The 8,532-nt window shown below is 41.2% G+C and overlaps 1 non-coding gene across 1 annotated transcript; it reads right to left on the bottom strand.

The window, feature by feature from the left end:
• Positions 1–7,378: 7,378 nt before the first annotated feature.
• LOC149024319 (small nucleolar RNA R71) lies at positions 7,379–7,485 on the bottom strand. The gene has a single exon (XR_016171908.1). It is a non-coding gene; the product is annotated as a small nucleolar RNA R71 (small nucleolar RNA).
• Between the last annotated feature and the right edge of the window lie 1,047 nt (positions 7,486–8,532).

The following is an 8,532-nucleotide window of genomic DNA, read 5'->3' as shown; positions in this document are numbered from 1 at the left end:
GTGGATGTATGGCACCTCAAGGATGTGAGCCAGCTCCTCAGTGGTGAAGCGAATGTCTGTAGTCTTCACCCGGCTCTCTATGACCAGCCTAGTGTCATGCTCTCCCACTCGCTCCCTGTGGAAGGTCAGGTTGCTGTAGAATAACCTGACTAGCTTTGGATAGGCATCCTCATTCAAAAACAAGGTACCTCTTCAGCCCACTGCCGCAAACCTGTCCTCGACCTGGAACTACTCTACCTCTGAAGTCACCACTGGTCGTCCATACTTGATCGGGCGCTAACTAAAGTGGCCAAAGTACAGCTCTTGTGCCTCCAGTGATCTGGAAGTAGGCTGGATGGACTGAGTCATGTGCATTACCTCTACCCTGACCATGTCCTCGGCCGCAAATCGGTACTCTACTACCCCTGCGGGCAGCCCATCTAGTGTGAAAAATCTGTTTTTGGGTAAAAAGAATGCAAAATGAGAGTTAGGACATGTCCAGTAACTACCTGTTAGTGTAACAATGCATAGTGAACAATAGATCTATGCCTAGACATGTTTTGGGAAGTAAAAGAGACTTTTTGCATCAAGGAAAACCTAGAAATAGTTGCACATTGTAGTTTCTCACATGCAAGCCATGGAAAAGAAGGGTTTTGTGAGATGTTTACCTGTGTAGCGTGTGTAGATCGCGTGCGAAGTAGATCCGAAGCCAACAGAGTCTCCAAAATACTTTCCTTAGCCTAAGCACGAAATCCCTAGAGCCCAAACACTGATTTGAGAAATGTAGAAGTGAAATGGGTCCCAAAACCGAATATGTAGCATTTTTGTCGCGCGGATTTTGGGGCGGTCACTACTGGCAGTTGATTGACTCAAGCGACCGGCTTGAGCGACTGGCTTGAGCGACCGGCCTAGTTGCTGTTGCACATAAAATTTGATTTTTGGCCCTGTTTTGATTCTTTTTGGACTTATTGCTTAATGTTGCCTCTGTTTATGAGTGTTGGCCTTGTTGTGGTGTTTGCTTCGTTTGAAGAATCTTTTTCCGGACTTGATCATACAGTGTTTCTAATTTCTGGAGTTCTTTTCGCAGAATGGTTTAGTTAAGGAATCGTGCTGTAATTAATGGTCAAGGAGGTGAAGATGGTGGAGAAGATCAGAACCGTGTTGAGATACCTATTTGAAGCACTGGAACTGAGATTCCGAGAGTTGAAATTCCTTTTCCTGGTGGAAATCCTCCTCTAGAGGCGCCACAAGCAGTCTCTATTCAGGATGTGATGAACATTCTGGGAAACATGTTGCATCAACAGCAGAATCAGTTCACTGCCATGATGCAAGGTTTTGCGATTACCCAACAGAATGCCCAAGCAGCTGTTAATCCTAATGGAGCTGGTACTTCTGCAACTGGTACTTTTGTGGACGATTTTGCCCCTGGTCCTCATTCGAGATTGAGGGAGCATTTCTTGATGTTGCAGATCCCTGCTTTCACTGGTATTTCATCAGATACATTGTTCCCTAACAAGTGGATCCGATAGATGGAAAAAGCTTTTTGCAACCTCCGTTTTAATGAAGCCCAGAAGATTCTGTGTGCAGAATAGAGACTGTAGCATGAAGCTGATGCGTGGTGGAATGCTACAGGACCTATTTTGGAAGCTTTGCACCCGATTTTTACTTGGGAAATTTTCAAGGAAGCCTTTTGCAAGAATTACTTTCCTGAGTCTGTGAGAGATGCTAAGGAAGTTGAGTTCATGGCACTCACACAGGGACCTAGTACTGTTCTGGAGTACCATAAGAAGTTTGAAGAGTTGTTCTTCTTTGCCCCTGCAGCATTTAAAGGTGATCGAGAGAAGGCAAAGAAATTCATCAAAGGTTTGAGGCCATCTCTGAAGACTTATCTGGCGATTCATCTGATTGTGGACTATGCTGAGATGGTTCAGAATGCGAAGAAGGTGGAAGATAATGAAAGAGAGAATTATTAGCTCCAGCGTTCTATTGCGAACCGGAACCATTTGGTGGACCGTAACCGGAGATTCTCTAGGCCTGCTCCTTATTCTGCCCCTTCATTTCAGCCTAGAGGAGCTAGTCCCAGCTTTAGCTCTGCCTCGAGTTATGGTTCTAGCAGTGCACCGGTGCGTCCTGTTGCAGGTAGTCAGGGTACTGGACTGATCTATACTAACCTCCGTCTAGTGGTTAATAATCAGAGACCTGCATATCCTTCTTCAGCAGCTCCTATGGGTAGTAGGGATTTGACTTGCTTTAATTGTGGAAAGCCGGGTCATTATTCCCATAACTGCACTCAGAAGCCGAATCCTCAGATGTTAGCTTTGAAGTCTGCTTTGAATGTTCCCTCTGGGAAAGTGTTCAGTGTTGTTGGTTCAGAATCTGTGACGGATCACGATGTTGTGACAGGTATTATTTCAGTATCATCAACCTCTGCTTTCGTAATATTTGATACTGGTGCATCTCATTCATTCATAGCATCTTCATTTGTGAGTCGTATACCTGTTACACATGCGAAGTTGGAAAGAGGACTAGTTATTAGTACTCCTACCAAATCTGTTGTTAGATTAGATGAAGTGGTGGAATCTTGTTCTGTTGATATTGCTGGTAGAACCCTAAAAGCCCGTTTGATCAAGTTGGATATGTCTGATTTTGATGTGATGCTTGGAATGGATTGGTTGTCTAAGTATGGCGCAATTATCTTGGTTTTGAAAGGAAGGTATTGTTTCATCCTAAGGATGATAGTCCATTTAAGGATCAAGGTAGTCAAGGGAAGTTGAGCAAGAAGATTGTGGCTGCGACTATGAAAGTCAGGCAATGGACCAAAGATGTTGGACTTTTTTCCTCTTCTGTGGATGTCTCGGAAGGTGTGAAACAGTTGTCTGATATTGAAGTTGTCAGGGACTTTCCTGATGTTTTCCTTGATGATTTGTCTGGTTTGCCCCCAGAGAGGGAGTTAGAGTTTTCAATTGATATAATTCCTTGAGTAGCCCTTGTTTTGAAAGCTCTGTATCGGATGGCTCCAACTGAGTTGAAGGAACTTCAGACTCAGTTAAATGATTTGACAAGCAAAGGGTTTATCCAACCTAGTGTTTCGCCTTTGGGGAGCCCGGTGTTGTTCGTGAAGAAGAAGGACGGTAGTATGCGGATGTGCATAGACTATCGGGAATTGATCAAGTTGACGATCAAGAATAAATATCCTCTTCCTAGGATCGATGACTTGTTTGATCAGTTGAAAGGTGCCGCTATTTTCTCGAAGATCAATCTGATATCTGGGTATCATCAGTTAAGAGTGAAGTCCAGTGATGTCTGCAGGACTAGATATGGGCATTACGAGTTCTGAGTCATGCCTTTTGGTCTTGCTAATGCACTGGCAGCATTCATGGATCTGATGAACCGAGTATTTCAGGATGTCTTGGATAAGTTTATCATTGTGTTCATTGATGACATTCTGATGTATTCTAAAGCGAGGAAGATCATGTTGTGCACTTGAGTTTTGCTCTGCAGCGTTTGAGAGAGAAGAAGTTGTTTTCCAAGTTCAGTAAATGTGAATTTTGGTTACCTAAAGTTATGTTCTTAGGTCACATTGTTTCTGCTGACGGTATTAAGGTTGACCCTGCAAAGGTTCAAGCTGTTGCTGATTGGGACTGACTTAAGTCAGTCACTGAGATTCGAGGTTTTCTTGGTATGGAGGGATATTATAGGTGCTTCATTGAGAATTTCTCTAGATTATCAGCTCCTATGACAAAGCTTACCAAGAAAGGAATCAAGTTTGAGTGGAACGAAGCCTGTGAAAAGAGTTTTCAAGAACTCAAGAAGAGGTTGACTCACGCTCCGGTGTTAACGATACCAGATGACTCTTGAGGTTTGACAGTATATACGGATGCCTCTATAGTTTGTTTGGGTTGCTTTCGATGGCAGCATGGGAAGGTAGTAGCTTATGCTTCTAGGCAGTTGAAGAACTACGAGCATAACTATCCTACTTATGATTTGGAATTGGCAATTGTGGTTTATGCTCTGAAGATCTAGCGTCACTATCTTTATGGTGAAAAGATATCGATTTTCACTGACCACAAGAGTCTCAAGTATTTCTTTACTCAAAAGGAGTTGAATATGAGACAGCGAAGATGGCTAGAACTGGTGAAGGACTATGATTGTGATATTCAGTATCATCCAGGAAAAGCTAATGTGGTTGTTGATGCTTTGAGTAGGAAGAGTAATCGAGAAAGTGTAGATCTAACATCTCTCAGTAAGCCCTTATTGTTCTCCATTGTTAGATTTGGACTTGAGATTTTGTCGGAAGGTTCCATTGATATTTTGGCAGCCGTGTCAGTTCGACCGAGTTTGAGGGACCGAATTGTTGCTCTGCAATCGACTGATCCAGAATTGAAGAAGAAGATTGACCTGATCACTTCGAAGACTAAGGACGTGGAAAATTTCTCCCTAGCCTTTGATGGTGCTCTTGTTTTCAAAGAAATAGTTTGTGTTCCTACTATAGAAGACCTCAGAAAAGAAATATTGACTGATGCTCATCAATCCATCTTTACTATTCATCCCGGAAGTGTGAAGATGTACCATGATATGAAAGGGTATTTTTGGTGGTCCGGCATGAAGAATGACGTGGAAGACTTCATTGCTAAGTGTGGAACTTGTCAATGTATGAAAGTTGTCCGGCAGCCTTCGTCTGGCCTTCTGTATCCTCTTCCAGTACCTAGTTGGAAGTGGGAAGACATTGCTATGGATTTTGTCACAGGTCTACCCCGAACTAGCAAAGGGAATGACTCAGTGTGGGTGGTAGTGGACCGACTAACCAAATCGGCACACTTCATTCCGATGAAGATCACCTATACTATGGATAAGTTGGCCCGACTCTATGTTGATAATGTGGTGAGACTGCATGGTGTTCCTATTAGCATTGTGTTAGATAGAGACCCGAGGTTTACTTTGCGTTTCTGGAATAGTCTCCAGAAAGCTCCGGTACTCAGCTGAATTTGAGTACTGCTCATCATCCTTAGACTGATGGACAATCGGAAAGGACCATACAAATTTTGGAAGATATGCTTAGAGCGTGCATTATAGATATGAGTGGTAACTGGGATGACCACCTAGCCTTGGTGGAGTTTGCTTATAATAACAGTTATCGGTCTACTATTGGATTGGCCCCGTTTAAAGCTTTGTATGGAAAGACTTGTAGAACTCCTCTGTATTGGGATCAAGTTGGGGAAAGGCGTGTTCTTGGCCCTGATCTAATTGAAACCACCGGAACCATGGTAGATATGATTAGAGAAAGGATCAAAATTGCTCAGTCTCGACAAAAGTCTTATGCGGATAAAAGAAGATCAGACCTTGAGTTTCAAGTTGGTGAGCGTGCATTTTTGAACGTTTTGCCGATTAAGGGAGTCATGCGTTTCAATATCAAAGGAAAGCTCAATCTGATAAGCATGCATTTACCATTATTTATTTGATTTAATTCCCCATACTTATTTAATTAAAGAGAGCTAATTGAGTATTTTTGTGTATTTTTCAGAAATAAGGTGATTTTAGTTATTAGAGATAATATGGACTAAAGTTGGCAAATATATTAAATATTGGTGGATTTTAAATCATGGCATTCAATCTTGCTGCCCAAGAAATCATGAAAAGTGAGATCTTAGCCAAATTGGAAATAGGTGGAGGTCTAAGGAACAAAATTAGTAATAAATCTGAAAATCGGGTAAACAGACCTACCTTCAATATTTTGGGCATATCTCTCTTGTATGAGCTTGGATTGTGATGATTCAAGATTCTATGGAACAATATCGAAAATATATACAATTTTTTAGTTTTAAGTTTTTCCAAAATCCGAATGAATAAAGGTCAAATCAATGGGTAAAGAGAGGGGATTCATTGTGTGCGGGAGACAAAAAAGAGAAGCCAGCCACAGAGAAGAGGAGGAAGACGGCGAAGGCGGATCTTGGCTCTCATCTCTCTCGTTGCTGAAGAAGAAGACCACATCTCTCTCTCTCTCTCTCTCTCTCTCTCTCTCTCTCTCTCTCTCGATGTTTCATCTTTATTTTTCTTATGAACTTTGTGATAATGAGTAGCTAGTTCCTTTTCTTTGGGATGTAGATGAACCATGCTTATTTCATTCATTTGATTGTTCTATATCTTCTAGTTGATTGTGTTTGAGTTTGGCCAAAGATGTTCTATAGCTCAGCAAACTAAGCATGCCAAGCTTCCGCAAAGGGCGATAGTCTTGCGAAGATAGGACATATCTAGGAAGACCATCCCTAATTTACTTTCAAGTATAGAGTTATATCGGTTAGTGAAAAGCATTAGGGATTCGAAATCCCAAAGATCTTCACGTATTCATAGTTAACGTTTTTGCATTAATTAATAGATTTAGTTTAAATTTAGTTTTGTTGAATTCAATCTTAGTGACTTAGCCTTTTAGTTCCCCATAGTTCGACCCCGTACTTTCTGCTTGCTAGATTAGTATAGGATTTTATTTTTGATTGGTTAGCGACACGATCAAATTTTGGCGCCGTTGCCAGGGAACCAAAGCATGGTTGCTAGGATTGATTTTTGTCAATTAGGCATAAATTTTAGAGTAATTTTAGAGTTTTTAGTTTCTAATTTTTTTCTTTGATTATTTAACCAATCTCTTTTTCTTTTGTTTTGTAGGTAACTGCAAGAGTAGCGATTCGATAATTAGTTTAGGTTGTTATCTTTTATTTCATAGATATAATTGTATTTAGGACTTTTCAATTGTAATATTTGCATTAGATTGGGTTGTTTAGGTTAATTTTAAAAAAATCCCCATCCCTCAGATCCCACATGTGTAACTTTTGTTCAAAAGATCACGTGGATTGCGCTTCAGGTGCATCCTAAACTCTCTTTTTTTTCTGTAGTTATTTTCTTTTAATTTTATTTATTTAGCTTTTTATTCTGTGTGTATGCATGGTCGTCGATCCCTAAACCCTGAGTTGACCCCACTTGGCTTAGAGTTAGAAGAGACCTTGCCAACCTTAGAAGGCAAAGAACCATGGCAAACCATGAGCCTCCAATGAGGCCCTTGAGTGAGCATTTCATTCCTACGATATATTCTCCGGTTTCTTGTATTAAGTTGCCTGACATAGAGGCGGCTCAATATGAGATCAAATCTAGTGTGATTCAAATGCTACCATCTTTTTATGGACTTGCCAATGAAGAGCCTTATGAGCACTTAGATGAGTTTTTAGAGGTGTCCTCCGCGGTTAAAATTCAAAACCTCTCAGTTGATGCTTTAAGGTTACTTCTTTTCCCATTCTCCCTTAAAGATAAAGCTAAGCATTGGCTTCATTTTTTGGACAATGTTAAAATTTCTACTTGGGCAGAAATGCAACAGGAGTTCCTTAAAAAGTTCTTCCCCATTGACCGTACTAATAGCATTAGGAGAGCAATAATGAGTTTCTCCCAACAAGAAGGAGAACAATTTCATGAGGCCTGGGAAAGACTAAAAGAATTACTTAGAAAGTGCCCCCATCATGCTATTCCTAGATGGCAATTGGTTCAATTCTTTTATGATGGCCTTAGAGACCGACATAGGCAAATGGTTGATTCTTCTTGTGGTGGGACTTTCATGCACAAGAATGAGAATGAAGCATGGGAACTTTTTGAGACCCTTAGTGCAAACTCCCAACACCATGCATCAGCAGCTAGGACTGAGATTCCATCCATTGGGCAACAAAAGAGGAGCGGTCTCTATGAGATCAATCCTACCATTGAGATGAGCACTAAGGCTGACTTGCTATCAAAGAAATTAGACCATCTCTTGTCATTAAGACAACAAACCCCATCTCCACTTCCTACAAGTTTCTCTCCACCTAATCAGATTGAAGCATGTGCTTTATGTTCTAGCCTATCCCATCATGTCAGTGATTGCTATTTGGCTACGCAATACCCTGAGTTTGTTAAGGAGCATGCACATTTGGCCCAAGGAGTCTCTAAATTGGGAAATGATCCATATTCCAATACCTACAACCCAGGATGGCGAAACCACCCCAATTTTTCATGGCGAAACTCAATGCCCAATCCCTCGAATCAAATACCTTATAGATAACCTCCATTTAATATGCACCAAAATGCCTATAGGAATGAGCAACCATCATCTCCACAACCCTCACATAATTCATCATTTGAGGATAAGGTACTAAAAGCACTTAGTGGATTAGAGCAAAACACTTAATTGTTGCATTTCCATTCTCAGTCCATTAACAAATTGGAAACCCAACTTGGTCAACTAGCTGATTCCATCAGTAGGAGGGAGGTTGGTCAGTTACCTAGTCAACCAATAGGTAACCCTAATCATCAAATTGGGTCTAGGAAAGAACAAGTCCAAGCAGTCTCTATTGTGACACGTAGTGGGAAGGAATATTATGCACCTTTGCCTACTTCCAAGCCATTGCCCATTGATATTAAGAGTCTAGAGGAGGTTGATTTGACCCATGAGACTGGCGATGATGCACACAAGCCTAGTAAAGAAACACCACCTGTGAGTATTCCCCATCAATTTTCTCGTAAGGATTGCACATTCCGATT

The sequence above is a fragment of the Hakea prostrata genome, chromosome 2 (assembly GCF_041222555.1).
Source record: "Hakea prostrata isolate BN-2017 chromosome 2, UWA_Hpros_2, whole genome shotgun sequence".
NCBI classification, from domain to species: Eukaryota; Viridiplantae; Streptophyta; class Magnoliopsida; order Proteales; family Proteaceae; genus Hakea; species Hakea prostrata.
This window is presented reverse-complemented; position numbering and strand designations above follow the sequence as displayed.